At 36.4% G+C, this 18,832-nt stretch overlaps 1 long non-coding RNA gene across 1 annotated transcript; it reads left to right on the top strand.

The window, feature by feature from the left end:
* Window positions 1–8,744: 8,744 nt before the first annotated feature.
* On the top strand, window positions 8,745–9,990 carry LOC148768511 (uncharacterized). The gene is made up of 3 exons (XR_016032858.1): window positions 8,745–8,877; window positions 9,085–9,138; window positions 9,905–9,990. It is a non-coding gene; the product is annotated as an uncharacterized LOC148768511 (long non-coding RNA).
* Window positions 9,991–18,832: the final 8,842 nt, after the last annotated feature.

The raw sequence follows: 18,832 nt of genomic DNA, 5'->3' as shown, positions 1-18,832 counted from the left end.
GTCAAAATTGGATTCCAAAAACGATCACGAAAATACGTGCTACAGTTCGAGGACATGAATGCGAATCAAGAAACATGCACAAAAACACTCGCTAGAAAAGATACGCACATAAGTAAAAGTACAAAAGCATTCACAAAAGTACTCACGCAAAAGTGCATTCGCAAAAAGGATCATGAAAACACAAACTACAATCCTAGGAGATTAATACAAATCAACAAACATGCACAAACACACTCGCTCAAATGGACATGCACAAACGTACATGCAAAAAAACATGCGCAAAAGTGCATTCGCAACAACGTTCTTAAAAACATTACAACACTAGCACTTTAATACGCATAACCAAACAACCGCAAAAACACTAGATACAAAATACACAGTGGAGTGTAGAAATAACACTCTACGTTTACGTTTTCGTGGATTTTTTTTTTTGGATTAATTTATAATTCTGTTTTAATTGGTGGATTTAGTATCTTATAGGTACAAATCAGAAATTAGGTGTCCATGAAGCAAAAATGTTCAAAGAATAAGAAAAGAGTTGCAATTAGGAAAATAAAATCAAATTAGAAGAGAGGATCCCTCAACATCTTTGGTAGTGTCCACGAAGTCGAGCATAACTTTCTCATCCGAACTGCAAATCAACTGGTTCCGGCGGCATTGGTAAGCTATTTCAGCTGGCTACAATTCATGTCTAACGTCAAATTTCCAAATTCGGACTCGAACATGGTCAAAATTGGATTCCACAAACGTACATGTAAAAAAACATGCGCAAAAGTGCATTCGCAACAACGTTCTTAAAAACACGAACTACAACACTAGGACTTTAATACCCATAACCAAACAACAGCAAAATCTCTAGATACAAAAGATACAGTGGAGTGTAGAAATAACACTCTATGTTTACATTTACGTGGATTTTTTTTTTGGATTAATTTATATTTCCGTTTTAATTGATGGATTTAGTATCTTATAGGTACAAATCGAAAATTAGGTGTCCATAAAGCAAAAATGATCAAAGTGTAAGAAAAGAGTTGCAATTAGGAAAATAAAATCAAATTAGAAGAGAGGATCCCTCAACATCTTTGGTAGTGTCCACGAAGTCGAGCATAACTTTTCATCAGGACTCCAAATCAGCTGGTCCCGGCGGCATTAGAAAGCTGTTTAAGCTGGCTACAATTCCTACCTAACGTCAAATTTCCAAATTCGGACTCGAACATGGTCAAAATTGGATTCCAAAATCGATCACGGAAATACGTGAAGCAGTTCGAGGACATGAATGCGCATCAAGAAACATGCACAAAAACACCCGCTAGAAAAGATACGCACATAAGTAAAAGTACCAAAGCATTCACAAAAGTACTCACGCAAAAGTGCATTCGCAAAAAGGATCATGAAAACACAAACTACAATCCTAGGAGATTAATACAAATCAACAAACATGCACAAACACACTCGTTCAAATGGACATGCACAAATGTACATGTAAAAAAACATGCGCAAAAGTGCATTCGCAACAACGTTCTTAAAAACACGAACTACAAGACTAGGACATTAATACCCATAACCAAACAACAGCAAAATCTCTAGATACAAAAGATACAGTGGAGTGTAGAAATAACACTCTATGTTTACATTTACGTGGATTTTTTTTTTGGATTAATTTATATTTCCGTTTTAATTGATGGATTTAGTATCTTATAGGTACAAATCGAAAATTAGGTGTCCATAAAGCAAAAATGATCAAAGTGTAAGAAAAGAGTTGCAATTAGGAAAATAAAATCAAATTAGAAGATAGGATCCCTCAACATCTTTGGTAGTGTCCACGAAGTCAAGCATAACTTTCTCATCAGGACTCCAAATCAGCTGGTTCCGGCGGCATTAGAAAGCTGTTTAAGCAAGCTACAATTCCTATCTAACGTCAAATTTCCAATTTCGGATTCGAACATGGTCAAAATTGGATTCCAAAATCGATCACGAAAATGCGTGCTACAGTTCGAGGACATGAATGCGCATCAAGAAACATGCACAAAAACACTCGCTAGAAAAGATACGCACATAAGAAAAAGTACAAAAGCATTCACAAAAGTACTCACGCAAAAGTGCATTTGCAAAAAGGATCATGAAAACACAAACTACAATCCTAGGAGATTAATACAAATCAACAAACATGCACAAACACACTCGCTCAAATGGACATGCACAAACGTACATGCAAAAAAACATGCGCAAAAGTGCATTCGCAACAACGTTCTTAAAAACACGAACTATAACACTAGGACTTTAATACGCATAACCAAACAACAGCAAAATCTCTAGATGCAACAGATACAGTGGAGTGTTGAAATAACACTCTATGTTTACGTTTATGTGGATTTTTTTTTTGGATTAATTTATATTTATGTTTTAATTGATGGATTTAGTATCTTATAGGTACAAATCGACGATTAGGTTTCCATAAAGGAGAAAATGATCAAAGTGTAAGAAAAGAGTTGCAATTAGGAAAATAAAATCAAATTAGAAGAGAGGATCCCTCAACATCTTTGGTAGTGTCCACGAAGTCGAGCATTACTTTCTCATCCGGACTCCAAATCAATTGGTTCTAGCGGCATTAGAAAGCTATTTCAACTGGCTACAATTCCTGTCTTACGTAAAATTTCCAAATTCGGACTCGGACATGGTCAAAATTGGATTCCAAAAGTGATCACTTAAATATGTACTACACTTCGAGGACATGAATGCACAACAAGAAACATGCACAAAAACACTCGCTAGTAAAGATACGCACATAAGTAAAAGTACAAAAGCATGCACAAAATTACTCACGCAAAAGTGTATTCACAAAAAGGATCAAGAAAACACAAACTAAAATCCTAGGACATTAATATAAATCAACAAAACATGCACAAACACACTCGCTCAAATGGACATGCACAAATGTAGGTGTAGAAAAACATGCGCAAAAGTGCATTCGCAACAACGTTCTTAAAAACATTACAACACTAGCACTTTAATACGCATAGCCAAACAACCGCAAAAACACTAGATACAAAAGACACAGTGGAGTGTAGAAATAACATTCTACGTTTACGTTTTCGTGGATTTTTTTTTTGGATTAATTTATATTTCTGTTTTAATTCGTGGATTTAGTATCTTATAGGTACAAATCAGAAATTAGGTGTCCATGAAGCAAAAATGACCAAAGACTAAGAAAAGAGTTGCAATTAGGAAAATAAAATCAAATTAGAAGAGAGGATCCCTCAACATCTTCGGTAGTGTCCACGAAGTCGAGCATAACTTTCTCATCCGGACTGCAAATCAACTGGTTCAGGCGGCATTGGAAACCTATTTGAGCTGGCTACAATTCATGTCTAACGTCAAATTTCCAAACTCGGACTCGAACATGGTCAAAATTGGATTCCAAAAGCGATCACGAAAGTACGTACTACAGTTCGAGGACATGAATGCGCATCAAGAAACATGCACAAAAACACTCGCTAGAAAAGATACGCAAATAAGTAAAAGTACAAAAGCATGCACAAAATTAATCACGCAAAAGTGCATTCGCAAAAAGGATTGTGAAAACACAAACTACAATCCTAGGAGATTAATACAAATCAACACACATGCACAAACACACTCGCTCAAATGGACATGCAAAAACGTACATGTAAAAAAACATGCGCAAAAGTGCATTCGCAACAACGTTCTTGAAAACACGAACTACAACACTAGGACATTAATACGCATAACCAAACAACAGCAAAAACACTACATACAAAAGATACAGTGGAGTGTAGAAATAGCACTCTACGTTTACGTTTACGTGGATTTTTTTTGGATTAATTTATATTTCTGTTTTAATTGGTGGATTTAGTATCTTATAGGTACAAGTCGATAATTAGGTGTCCATGAAGCAAAAATGATCATAGAGTAAGAAAAGAGTTGCAATTAGGAAAATAAAATCAAATTAGAACAGAGGATTCCTCAACATCTTTGGTAGTGTCCACGAAGTCGAGCATAACTTTCTCATCGGACTCCAAATCAACTGGTTCCGGCGGCATTGGAAACCTATTTGAGCTGGCTACAATTCCTATCTAACGTCAAATTTCCAAATTCAGACTCGAACATGGTCAAAATTGGATTCCAAAAGCGATCATGAAAATACTTGCTACAGTTCGAGGACATGAACGCGCATCAAGAAACGTGCAGAAAAACACTCGCTAGAAAAGATACGCACATAAGTAACAGTACTAAAGCATGCACAAAAGTACTCACGCAAAAGTGCATTCGCAAAATGGATCATGAAAACACAAACTACAATCCTAGGACATTAATACAAATCAACAAACATGCACAAAAACACTCGCCCAAATGGACTTGCACTAACGTACATGTAAAAAAACATGCGCAAAAGTGCATTCGCAACAACGTTCTTAAAAACACAAACTACAACACTAGGACTTTAATACGCATAACCAAACAACAGCAAAAACACTACATACAAAAGATACACTGGAGTTTAGAAATAACACTCTACGTTTACGTTTACGTGGATTTTTTTTTTGGATTAATTTATATTTCTGTTTTAATTGGTGGATTTAGTATCTTATAGGTACAAATCGATAATTAGGTGTCCATGAAGCAAAAATGATCAAAGAGTAAGAAAAGACTTTCAATTAGGAAAATAAAATCAAATTAGACGAGAGGATCCCTCAATATCTTTGGTAGTGTCCACGACGTCGAGCATAACTTTCTCATCCGGACTCCAAATCAGCTGGTTTCGGCGGCATTAGAAAGCTATTTCAGCGAGCTCCAATTCTTGTCTAACGTCAAATTTCCCAATTCGGACTGGAACATGGTCAAAATTTGATTCCAAAAGCGATCATGTAAATACGTGCAACAGTTCGAAGACATGAACGCGCATCAAGAAACGTGCACAAAAACACTCGCTAGAAAAGATACGCACATAAGTAATAGTACAAAAGCATGCACAAAAGTACTCACGCAAAAGTGCATTCGCAAAAAGGATCATGAAAACACAAACTACAATCCTAGGACATTAATACAAATCAACAAACATGCACAAACACACTCGCTCCAATGGACATGCACAAACGTACATGTAAAAAAACATGCGCAAAAGTGCATTCGCAACAACGTTATTAAAAACACGAACTACAACACTAGGACTTTAATATGCATAACCAAACAACAGCAAAAACACTAGATACAAAAGATACAGTGGAGTTTAGAAATAACACTATACGTTTACGTTTACGTGGATTTTTTTTTTGGATTAATTTATATTTCTGTTTTAATTGGTGGATTTAGTATCTTATAGGCACAAATAGGTAATTAGGTGTCCATGAAGCAAAAATGATCAAAGTGTAAGAAAAGAGTTGCAATTAGGAAAATAAAATCAAATTAGAAGAGAGGATCCCTCAACGTCTTTGGTAGTGTCCACGAAGTCGAGCATAACTTTCTCATCCGGAATCCAAATCAACTGGTTCTGGCGGCATTAGAAAGCTATTTCAGTTGGCCACAAATCATGTCTAACGTCAAATTCCCAATTCGAACTCGAACATGGTCAAAATTGGATTCCAAAAGCGATCATGAAAATAAGTGCTACAGGTCGAGGACATGAACGCGCATCAAGAAACGTGCATACAAACACTCGCTTCAAAAGATACGCACATAAGTAACAGTACAAAAGCATGCACAAAAGTACACACGCAAAAGTGCATTCGCAAAAAGGATCATGAAAACACAAACTACAACCCTAGGAAATTAATACAAATCAACAAACATGCACAAACACACTCGCTCAGCTGGACATGCACAAACGTACATGTAAAAAAACATGCGCAAAAGTGCGTTCGCAACAACGTTCTTAAAATCACGAACTACAATACTAGGACTTTAATACACATCAACAAACTACAACAAAAACACTACATACAAAAGATACAGTGGAGTTTAGAAATAACACTCTACGTTTGCGTTTACGTGGATTTTTTTTTTGATTAATTTATATTTTTGATTTAATTGGTGGATTTAGTATCTTATAGGTACAAATCGATAATTAGGTGTCCATGAAAGAAAAATGATCTAAGTGTAAGAAAAAGAGTTGCAATTAGGAAAATAAAATCAAATTAGAAGAGAGGATCCCTCAACATCATTGGTAGTGTCCACAAAGTCGAGCATATTTTTCTCATCCTGACTCCAAATCAACGGGTTCCGGCGGCTTTAGAAAGCTATTTCAACTGGCTGCAATTCCTGGCTAACGTCAAATTTCCGAATTCGGACTCGAACATGGTCAAAATTGGATTCCAAAAGCGATCATGAAAATCCTTGCTACAGATCGAGGACATGAACGCGCATTAAGAAACGTGCATAAAAACACTCGCTAGAAAAGATACGCACATAAGTAAGAGTACAAAAGCATGCACAAAAGTACTCATGCAAAAGTGCGTTCGCAAAAAGGATCATGAAAACACAAACTACAATCCTAGGACATTAATACAAATCAACAAACATGCACAAACACACTCGCTCAACTGAACATGCACAAACGTACATGTAAAAGAACATGCGCAAACGTGCATTCGCAACAACGTTCTTAAAAACAGGAACTACAACACTAGGACTTTAATGGGCATAACCAAACAACAGCAAAAAAACTACATACAAAAGATATAGTGGAGTTTAGAAATAACACTCTACGTTTACGTTTACGTGGATTTTTTTTTGGATTAATTTATATTTCTGTTTTAATTGGTGGATTTAGTATGTTATAGGTACAAATCTATAATTAGGTGTCCATGAAGTAAAAATGATCAAAGAGTAAGAAAAGAGTTGCAATTAGGAAAATAAAATCAAATTAGAAGAGACGATCCCTCAACATCTTTGGTAGTGTCCACAAAGTCGAGCATAAATTCTCATCCGGACTCCAAATCAACGGTATCCGGCGGCATTGGAATGCTATTTCAACTGGCTATAATTCCTGTCTAACGTCAAATTTCCAAATTCGGACTCGAACATGGTCAAAATTGGATTCCAAAAGCGATCATGAAATTACTTGCTACAGTTCAAGGACATGAACGCGCATCATGAAACGTGCGCAAAAACACTCGCGAGAAAAAATACGCACATAAGTAACAGTACAACAGCATGCACAAAAGTACTCACGCAAAAGTGCATTCGTAAAAAGGATCATGAAAAAACAAACTACAATCCTAGGACATTAATACAAATCAACAAACATGCACAAACACACTCGCTCAACTGGACATCCACAAACGTACATGTAAAAAAACATGCGCAAAATTGCATTCGCAAAACCATTCTTAAAAACACAAACTACAACTATAGGACTTTAATACGCATAACCAAACAACAGCAAAAATACTAGATACAAAAGATACAGTGGAGTTTAGAAATAACACTCTACGTTTACTTTTACGTGGATTTTTTTTTTTTGATTAATTTATATTTCTTTTTTAATTGGTGGATTTAGTATCTTATAGGTAGAAATCGATAATTAGGTATCCGTGAAGCTAAAATGATCAAAGAGTAAGAAAAGAGTTGCAATTAGGAAAATAAAATCAAATTAGAAGAGAGGATCCCTCAACATCATTGGTAGTGTCCACAAAGTCGAGCATATTTTTCTCATCCTGACTCCAAATCAACTGGTTCCGACGGCTTTAGAAAGCTATTTCAACTGGCTGCATTTCCTGTCTAACGTCAAATTTCCAAATTCGGACTCGAACATGGTCAAAATTGGATTCCAAAAGCGATCATGAAAATCCTTGCTACAGATCGAGGACATGAACGCGCATTAAGAAACGTGCATAAAAACACTCGCTAGAAAAGATACGCACATAAGTAAGAGTACAAAAGCATGCACAAAAGTACTCATGCAAAAGTGCGTTCGCAAAAAGGATCATGAAAACACAAACTACAATCCTAGGACATTAATACAAATCAACAAACATGCACAAACACACTCGCTCAACTGGACATGCACAAACGTACATGTAAAAGAACATGCGCAAACGTGCATTCGCAACAACGTTCTTAAAAACAGGAACTACAACACTAGGACTTTAATAGGCATAACCAAACAACAGCAAAAACACTACATACAAAAGATATAGTGGAGTTTAGAAATAACACTCTACGTTTACGTTTACGTGGATTTTTTTTTGGATTAATTTATATTTCTGTTTTAATTGGTGGATTTAGTATCTTATAGGTACAAATCTATAATTAGGTGTCCATGAAGTAAAAATGATCAAAGAGTAAGAAAAGAGTTGCAATTAGGAAAATAAAATCAAATTACACTACAAGAAAAACAAGTTTTAACAACATTATTTTAACAACACGCACACAAGATGTGTTGTCAATGTAGATAATTAACAACATTCTTGGTAGGCATCTTGTTGTTAATAGCAAATCAAAGTAATTTACAACACGCCGCTCTTGCAGCTTGTTAAAACAACTTACAACAAGACAAAATTCGTTTTGTAGAAAAAATATTAAATTTTCTAAATTTTATTAGATACGACAAAATGCGCCGCGACTTGTCGTTTCTTTTGTTCATTATATTGAAAAGACGGGCTCCTTAGGTCAAGAGTTCGAAACTCTCTACTCCCAATTGTAGGTTATTCCTTAAAAAAAAAAAACGGCCCACGACTCTAATCTTCAAATACGTCGTGCCCCTACAAATCGATCTTACGATTCATCAATTTTCTTCTTTTCCTTTCTCTGGAGAAGGGTTTTCAATTGAACAGAAGGGGTTTCATCTCCCCATTGAAGAAGAAGAAGAACACGTTACCCATAAGGCGTTTCATCTCGCCATTGAAGAAGAAGAACACGGTACTTTTTTTTCCCCTCCCAATCGTCAATTTTACTTGTCTAAAAACCCTAACTTGGGGATTTTTTTTCTTCTTCAAACGTTAATTGAATATCAATCTCTTGAATCTCATTCTTTTGTATGGATATATGTTTTAGGATTACTGATACTCCATGGAATTTATTTTTAAAGGTTCATCAATTTCCCTCTTTTTTCTATGACGTTATAAGATTTTCAATTGAAGACAAGGCACTTCATCTTTCCTAGGGAAGAAGAATAACACGGTAATTTTATCTTCCCCTCTCCCAATTGTTAATTTGATTTTTGTAAGAACCCTAACTTGGGGGATTTTTTTATTCTTCTTAAAATTGTAGTAAGTATCTATCTCATATATATCTCTTCTTTTTGTGAACAGTGGATATATGATTTAAGACTAGTGATATATTCCATGGAATTTATTTTTACTAATTAACTATTTTTTTTATTGGTCTCGGTATCTCTTTGATGAGGTAAATATAATCTTCCCAATTTCTTGAATATATATTTTGATGTTTTATACGCTAGTATATCTATTTCGTGAATTTGTTATATGACTGATAAACATTTTTCCTACTGAATTATTTGCTAACACATATTCATAGAGAATTAGCCAACTAAACAAATAGATGTTGTTAAATCTGAAACAATTAGCTCGTTCAGTTCTTTTTACATACTATGCAGCACAAAAAGTGGAACCACTGTAAATTTACATTATGAAGTTGTGACGCAGTAGAAAGGAGGAATGAGGAAGCATGCACCAGTGTTTATGTTCATTTTAGTAGATTTTTTTTCCTCATAATCGACAATTTCGTAGTTTAATCATTCTTGAGTATATGGCTTACGTGATTCTGGTTTTGTTAGTAGAGTTGATGCCGAATTCGAAAATTACTACTTCACTTATAGCAATGGGGTGAGTATTATAGTACATAAACTTTTGATCTTCATCAAACATAATTTTGCTCATCAATCTAAAAATCTTATAATCATTTATTTCTGAAATTGTGTATGCAGGTGTGAACAGAGAGACCATCTCTTACATCATTGCTTATGGTCTAAGTGTTGCAGCTAGGCGAAAACAGAAGATAAGAACTTCTCTTTGTCTCTCACTCTTGTTTGTGGATTCCTTTACTTATTAATTTTATTTTTCTTTCAATACTAGGGTGTTGAACAAGTTAGCAAAAAATCCAAAGATTTTTATTCATGACATGGAGGTTGGCATAGATGTCATGTGTTAGATAGAGAGGTTGGCATCAATGTCCTGTACAAGGGCTCTTAATCAAACAAAATGTACGTTTGTTATCTTGTTCTTTGATTTTTTTTTTTCGGTTGAGGAAGGCTTGACACTAGTGTAGATGAGTTTATTACTGGTGAGAATGATGTAGAATTTATTATAATGTATAATTATTTTAATGAAATGATATTTTTTCTATTTTTATGGATACAATTATTATTTAAATTATTGTATTTCAAATAATTTTTTTTCTTTTTTTTGTGTGAAAATAAGTAAAAACTACAACATGCATATAATGATGTTAAAACTCTATTACAAGAAGCACAGGTGTGTGGTGGTAATACGTACAAGCCACAACGTGCGTGCGAATCTTGTAAATGCTATAGCGCAACATATGGTGCATCTTGTTGAAATGCAGTTCACCACTTACATCGCACGTTGTTATTATCCCGTCATTTTTAACAACATGTTGGTCCACCACGTGCGTCTGTACATTGTCGAAATGGTTAGACAACATGCATCATGTGTTGTTAAAAGGACTTTTTCTTATAGTGTTAGAAGAGACGATCGCTCAACATCTTTGGTAGTGTCCACAAAGTCGAGCATAAATTCTCATCCGGACTCCAAATCAACGGTATCCGGCGGCATTGGAAAGCTATTTCAACTGGTTATAATTCCTGTCTAACGTCATATTTCCAAATTCGGACTCGAACATGGTCAAAATTGGATTCCAAAAGCGATCATGAAATTACTTGCTACAGTTCTAGGACATGAACGCGCATCATGAAACGTGCGCAAAAACACTTGCGAGAAAAGATACGCACATAAGTAACAGTACAACAGCATGCACAAAAGTACTCACGCAAAAGTGCATTCGTAAAAAGGATCATGAAAACACAAACTACAATCCTAGGACATTAATACAAATCAACAAACATGCACAAACACACTCGCTCAACTGGACATCCACAAACGTACATGTAAAAAAACATGCGCAAAATTGCATTCGCAACAACATTCTTAAAAACACAAACTACAACACTAGGACTTTAATACGCATAACCAAACAACAACAAAAATACTAGATACAAAAGATACAGTGGAGTTTAGAAATAACACTCTACGTTTACTTTTACGTGGATTTTTTTTTTGGATTAATTTATATTTCTTTTTTAATTGGTGGATTTAGTATCTTATAGGTAGAAATCGATAATTAGGTATCCGTGAAGCTAAAATGATCAAAGAGTAAGAAAAGAGTTGCAATTAGGAAAATAAAATTAAATTAGAAGAAAGGATCCCTCAACATCTTTGGTAGTGTCCACGAAGTCAGGCATAACTTTCTCACTCGAACCCCAAATCAATTGGTTCCGGCGGCATTAGAAAGCTATTTCAGTTGGCTACAATTCCTGTCTAACGTCAAATTTCCAAATTCGGACTCGAACATGGTCAAAATTGGATTCCAAAAGCGATCATGAAAATGCGTGCTACAGTTCGAGGACATGAATGCGCATCAAGAATCGTGCACAAAAACACTAGCTAGAAAAGATACGCACATAAGTAAAAGTACAAAAGCATGCACAAAAGTTGTCACGCTAACGTGCATTCGCAAAAAGGATCCTGAAAATACAAACTACAATCCTAGGACATTAATACAAATCAACAAACATGCACAAACATACTCGCTCAACTGGACATGCACAAACGTACAAGTAAGAAAACATGCGCAATAGTGCATTCGCAAAAACGTTCTTAAAAACACGAACTACAACACTAGGACTTTAATACGCATAACCAAACAACAACAAAAACACTAGATACAAAACATACAGTGGAGTGTAGAATTAACACTCTACGTTTACGTTTATGTGGAATGTTTTAATTGGTGGATTTAGTATCTTATAGGTACAAATCGATAATTAGGTGTCCATGAAGCAAAAATGATCAAAGAGTAAGAAAAGAGATGGAATTAGGAAAATAAAATCAAATTAGAAGAGAGGATCCCTCAACATATTTGGTAGTGTCCACGAAGTCGAGCATAACTTTCTCATCCTGATTCCAAATCAATTGGTTCCGGCGGCATTACACAACTATTTGAGCGGGCTACAAATCCTGTCTAACGTCAAATTTCTAAATTCGGACTCGAACATGGTCAAAATTAGATTCCACAAGCGATCATGAAAATACGTGCCACAGTTCGAGGACATGAATGCGCATCAAGAAACGTGCACAAAAACACTCGCTAGAAAAGATACGCAAATAAGTAAAAGTACAAAAGCATGCACAAAAGTAATCACGCAAAAGTGCATTCGCAAAAAGGATTGTGAAAACACAAACTACAATCCTAGGAGATTAATACAAATCAACACACATGCACAAACACACTCGCTCAAATGGACATGCACAAACGTACATGTAAAAAAAACATGCGCAAAAGTGCATTCGCAACAACGTTCTTGAAAACACGAACTACAACACTAGGACATTAATACGCATAACCAAACAACAGCAAAAACACTACATACAAAAGATACAGTGGAGTGTAGAAATAGCACTATACGTTTACGTTTACGTGGATTTTTTTTTGGATTAATTTATATTTCTGTTTTAATTGGTGGATTTAGTATCTTATAGGTACAAGTCGATAATTAGGTGTCCATGAAGCAAAAATGATCATAGAGTAAGAAAAAAGTTGCAATTAGGAAAATAAAATCAAATTAGAACAGAGGATTCCTCAACATCTTTGGTAGTGTCCACGAAGTCGGGCATAACTTTCTCATCGGACTCCAAATCAACTGGTTCCGGCGGCATTGGAAACCTATTTGAGCTGGCTACAATTCCTTTCTAACGTCAAATTTCCAAATTCAGACTCGAACATGGTCAAAATTGGATTCCAAAAGCGATCATGAAAATACTTGCTACAGTTCGAGGACATGAACGCGCATCAAGAAACGTGCAGAAAAACACTCGCTAGAAAAGATACGCACATAAGTAACAGTACTAAAGCATGCACAAAAGTACTCACGCAAAAGTGCATTCGCAAAATGGATCATGAAAACACAAACTACAATCCTAGGACATTAATACAAATCAACAAACATGCACAAAAACACTCGCCCAAATGGACTTGCACTAACGTACATGTAAAAAAACATGCGCAAAAGTGCATTCGCAACAACGTTCTTAAAAACACAAACTACAACACTAGGACTTTAATACGCATAACCAAACAACAGCAAAAACACTACATACAAAAGATACACTGGAGTTTAGAAATAACACTCTACGTTTACGTTTACGTGGATTTTTTTTTTTGGATTAATTTATATTTCTGTTTTAATTGGTGGATTTAGTTTCTTATAGGTACAAATCGATAATTAGGTGTCCATGAAGCAAAAATGATCAAAGAGTAAGAAAAGACTTTCAATCAGGAAAATAAAATCAAATTAGACGAGAGGATCCCTCAATATCTTTGGTAGTGTCCACGACGTCGAGCATAACTTTCTCATCCGGACTCCAAATCAACTGGTTCCGGCGGCATTAGAAAGCTATTTCAGAGAGCTCCAATTCCTGTCTAACGTCAAATTTCCCAATTCGGACTCGAACATGGTCAAAATTTGATTCCAAAAGCCATCATGTAAATACGTGCAACAGTTCGAAGACATGAACGCGCATCAAGAAACGTGCACAAAAACACTCGCTAGAAAAGATACGCACATAAGTAATAGTACAAAAGCATGCACAAAAGTAGTCACGCTAACGTGCATTCGCAAAAAGGATCATGAAAATACAAACTACAATCCTAGGACATTAATACAAATCAACAAACATGCACAAACATACTCGCTCAACTGGACATGCACAAACGTACAAGTAAGAAAACATGCGCAATAGTGCATTCGCAACAACGTTCTTAAAAACACGAACTACAACACTAGGACTTTAATACGCATAACCAAACAACAACAAAAACACTAGATACAAAACATACAGTGGAGTGTAGAATTAACACTCTACGTTTACGTTTATGTGGAATGTTTTAATTGGTGGATTTAGTATCTTATAGGTACAAATCGATAATTAGGTGTCCATGAAGCAAAAATGATCAAAGAGTAAGAAAAGAGATGGAATTAGGAAAATAAAATCAAATTAGAAGAGAGGATCCCTCAACATATTTGGTAGTGTCCACGAAGTCGAGCATAACTTTCTCATCCTGATTCCAAATCAATTGGTTCCGGCGGCATTACACAACTATTTGAGCGGGCTACAAATCCTGTCTAACGTCAAATTTCTAAATTCGGACTCGAACATGGTCAAAATTAGATTCCACAAGCGATCATGAAAATACGTGCCACAGTTCGAGGACATGAATGCGCATCAAGAAACGTGCACAAAAACACTCGCAAGAAAAGATACGCACATAAGTAACAGTACAAAAGCATGCACAAAAGTACTCACGCAAAAGTGTATTCGCAAAAGGATCATGAAAACACAAACTACAATCCTAGGACATTAATACAAATCAACAAACATGCACAAAACACTCGCTCAAATCGACATACACAAACGTACGTGTAAAAAAACCTGCGCAAAAGTGCATTCACAACAACGTTCTTAAAAACACGAACTACAACACTAGGACTTTAATACGCATAACCAAACAACAGCAAAAACACTACATACAAAAGAGACAGTGGAGTTTAGAAATAACACTCTAAGTTTACGTTTACGTGAATTTTTTCTTGGATTAATTTATATCTCTATTTTAATTGGTGGATTTAGTATCTTATAGTTACAAGTGGATAATTAGGTACAAGTGGATAATTAGGTAAATAAAATCAAATTAGAAGAGAGGATCCCTTAACATCTTTGGCAGTGTCCACGAAGTCGAGCATAACTTTATCATCCGGACTCCAAATGAACTGGTTCCGGCGGCATTAGAAAGCTATTTCAGCTGGCTACAATTCCTGTCTAATGTCAAATTTCCAAATTCGGACTCGAACATTGTCAAAATATGATTCCAAAAGAGATCATGAAAGTACGTGCTACAGTTCGAGGACATGAATGCACATAAAGAATCGTGCACAAAAGCACTCGCTAGAAAAGATACGCACATAAGTAAAAGTACAAAAGCATGCACAAAAGTACTCACGCAAAAGTGCATTCGCAAAAAGGATCATGAAAGCTCAAACTACAATCCTATGACATTAGTACAAATCAACAAACATGCACAAACACACTCGCTCAACAGGACATGCACAAACGTACATGTAAAAAAACATGCGCAATAGTGCATTCGCAACAACATTCTTAAGAACACGAACTACAACACTAGGACTTTAATACGTATAACCAAACAACAGCAAAAACACTAGATACAAAACATACAGTAGAGTGTAGAAATAACACTATACGTTTACGTTTACGTTTCCGTGGATTTATTTTTGGATTAATTTACAGTTCTATTTTAATTGGTGGATTTAGTATCTTATAGGTACAAATCGATAATTAGGTGTCCATGAAGGAAAAATGACCAAAGAGTAAGAAAAGAGTTGCAATTAGGAAAATAAAATCAAATTAGAAGAGAGGATCCTCAACATCTTTGGTAGTGTCCACGAAGTCCAGCATAACTTTCTCATCCGGACTCCAAATCAACTGGTTCCGGCTGTTAGAGTATGTGACCAATAAGCCAACTAAGTGTTGTGTTTTCTCACGCTACTCGTAAATAATCTATTTCAAATTAATGGTAAAATACCTTTTGGCATTCTAAATCTCTTATCCCATGCAAGCAGCATAGATATAGTCCTAACGAGTTACTCTATTACTGTGAGTTGATCTAGTAGAATCGTGAGATAACTCAGCAATGTAATGTAACTGTTAAACCTTGTTCCTAGTCGATGGGTTACGGCAATAATGAGGATACCGGCCTTTCCCTTTTGAGACTAGCACTTAGTGTATGTGTACTGCGTCTCATCAGTCATCGGTGTTGTGACATCGGCATACTTGAGTGGGTGCTCATATTAGATGAGTTCACTGAACTCCCTCGCCTAGAAATCTATAAGTGGTTCCCAATCATCGAGTAATAGGTTTCTATGATATAGTTGTGCACCATTAGTCCTTAAGACCCAGACATCACCGTGACTTCACTAGAGGACCGACTGTATCGTGACCTGTCCCTGAGTCCCACCGCGGACCGCTTCAAGGGCCAACGTTCGTGCAGTCCGAAATCTAGTGTGAAGTCTGTGCATTGTAGTAGGGGATTCGAGCGCTTGAGTAGTCATGGATGTCCTGTGTGTTCTGTCGGTTTGTAATCCATGGAATCTCCGGCCGGAGTTGATAGTGGGGTGATTAGGGAAATGTGTTTCTCTAAGTCACACACGAACGGATTATAACGCCTAGAACGTTCGCACGGTTATTGAACTTAATAAGAGGTCTCGGTGGACCAATGCCTCTAGTTTAATCGGGACATTTGCTGCGAAGGGATCGTACTGTACGTTAACTATACCACAAGGTTCTTGCAGGCACTTCATTTGTATCTAGGGAATCATGATGCGTAGTTGCTAGACGCCAATCTTGATTCGTTGGGCACCGATTTGATCGGCGATCAAGTAAAATGAGTTTTACTCTAATCGGGACTCTTGGGAGGAGTTCGTATAAGAACAATAGGTTGTTCGAATCACAAAGAGTTGTGAGCCCACGGCTAGCTTACACCTGAACCATTGAGGGTCACACTTCTCGTGTAACATGGATCCTTGAAAAACAACAAGCATAGATTAATGTGTTAATCTTTGCGTAGTTGGATGTCAATATGATTGAATCTAAGATTCATAATTGTGGATTATGAGTTGGAATAAACGGAGAGAAAGAGATATGCGGGAATTTAGTGAACTTTCTAAATTGGGAAGTTTCCCGATTTAGCAGGTCCACTAAATTAGAAGTTTCCAATTTTGGAAATTGAAAATTTCAAAGAGGCACTCGTATCAACGAGGACTTTATGCTCGTCACAAATATAATCTTGTTATAATTTTGTGGACGATCGTTTGTAAGAAACGAGGCCGACGAGGGGGTGGGCTTAAATGGATCAGTGGGTCAAGCCCAATGACTTAAGCCCATGAGGGTTATGAACCCTAGTATAAATACAACTCATAAGATGAGTTGAGATCAGATTTTACAGCCCCAAAACCCTAGCCGCATGAAGCACGGCCGTCCTCCGCCTCACGGCTGCAGCCCCGCCGCTGCACCGCCGTCGCGCCGCCACTCTGCCGCCGCCGCCGGTTTCTTCTCTTTTCTTCCTCGTCTTTATTCCCGTTGTTTTTCTAACTCTTCTGTATCTAGTGCTGCAGTTAGAGTGGGTCTAGTTGTACGAGGTGAAACCAAATTGGAGAGGAATAACGCAACTCCACCACCGCCTGCCCCGCACGCGCCGTCGCCGTTGCCACGCGCCGCCGCCGCTGCACCTCATGTGCCGCCGTCGAGATCAGATCGGACCAGCTGCTGTTCGGTTGGTTCTTCGCAGCCTTGGAGTTGTTTAATAGCAGCTTGTACGTGTCTTAGTTTATAGATTTCGATTCGTCGAAATCTCACGCTTCAAGAGGTAAAATCGAAAACCCCTGCGAATTAATTCGTAATTGGATTATGTGAATTAATTTGTGAGCATGACAATTATATGAAGAATGTATGTTTTCGATTTCATGATGTCGTATGCAAGCATGCTCATCTTTGTTTTTCGTTTTATGTAATTTCGATTAAAATATGAAAAATTACCATGTGTATGGCGGAAGCGTTAAGGTATGTTCAATTAATTGATTTATGCATGTGATCGAACATTGAGTTCGATTAAATTTTTGTTTTTCCGCTGCGTATACATGCATCGATCCCCAACACCGGCGGCAATAAAAAGCTATTTCAGCTGGCTACACTTCCTGTCTAACGTCAAATTTCCAAATTCGAACTCGAACATGGTCAAAATTGGATTCCAAAAGCGATCATGAAAATACGTGCTACAGTTCGAGGATATGAATGCGCATCAAGAAACGTGCACAAAAACACTCGCTAGAAAAGAAACGCACATAAGTAACAGTACAAAAGAATGCACAAAAGTACTCACTCAAAAGTGCATTCGCAAAAAGGATCATGAAAACACAAACTACAATCCTAGGACATTAATACAAATAAACAAACATGCACAAACACACTCGCTCAAAAGGACATGCACAAACGTATATGTAAAAAAACATGCGCAAAAGTGCATTCGCAACAACGTTCTTGAAAACACGAACTAAAACACTAGGACTTTATACACTCGCTAGAAAAAATAAGCACATAAGGAACAGTACAAAAACATGCACAAAAGTACTCACGCAAAAGTGCATTCACGAAAAGGATCATGAAAACACAAACTACAATCCCAGTACATTAATACAAATCAACAAACATGCACAAATACACTCACTTAACTGGACATGCACAAACGTACATGTAAAAAAACATGCGCAATAGTGCATTCGCAACAACGTTCTTAAAAACACGAACTACAACACTAGGACTTTAATACGTATAACCAAACAACAACAAAAACACTAGATACAAAACATACAATGGAGTGTAGAAATAACACTCTACGTTTACGTTTACGTGGATTTTTTTTTAATTAATTTATATTTCTGTTTTAATAGGTGGATTTAGTATCTTATAGGTAGAAATCGATAATT

Source organism: Erythranthe guttata, chromosome 8, assembly GCF_056151865.1.
Source record: "Erythranthe guttata isolate IM_541 chromosome 8, IM_541, whole genome shotgun sequence".
NCBI lineage: Eukaryota > Viridiplantae > Streptophyta > Magnoliopsida > Lamiales > Phrymaceae > Erythranthe > Erythranthe guttata.
The sequence above is the reverse complement of the archived record's forward strand: the minus strand, read 5'-3'. Positions and strand labels throughout refer to the sequence as shown.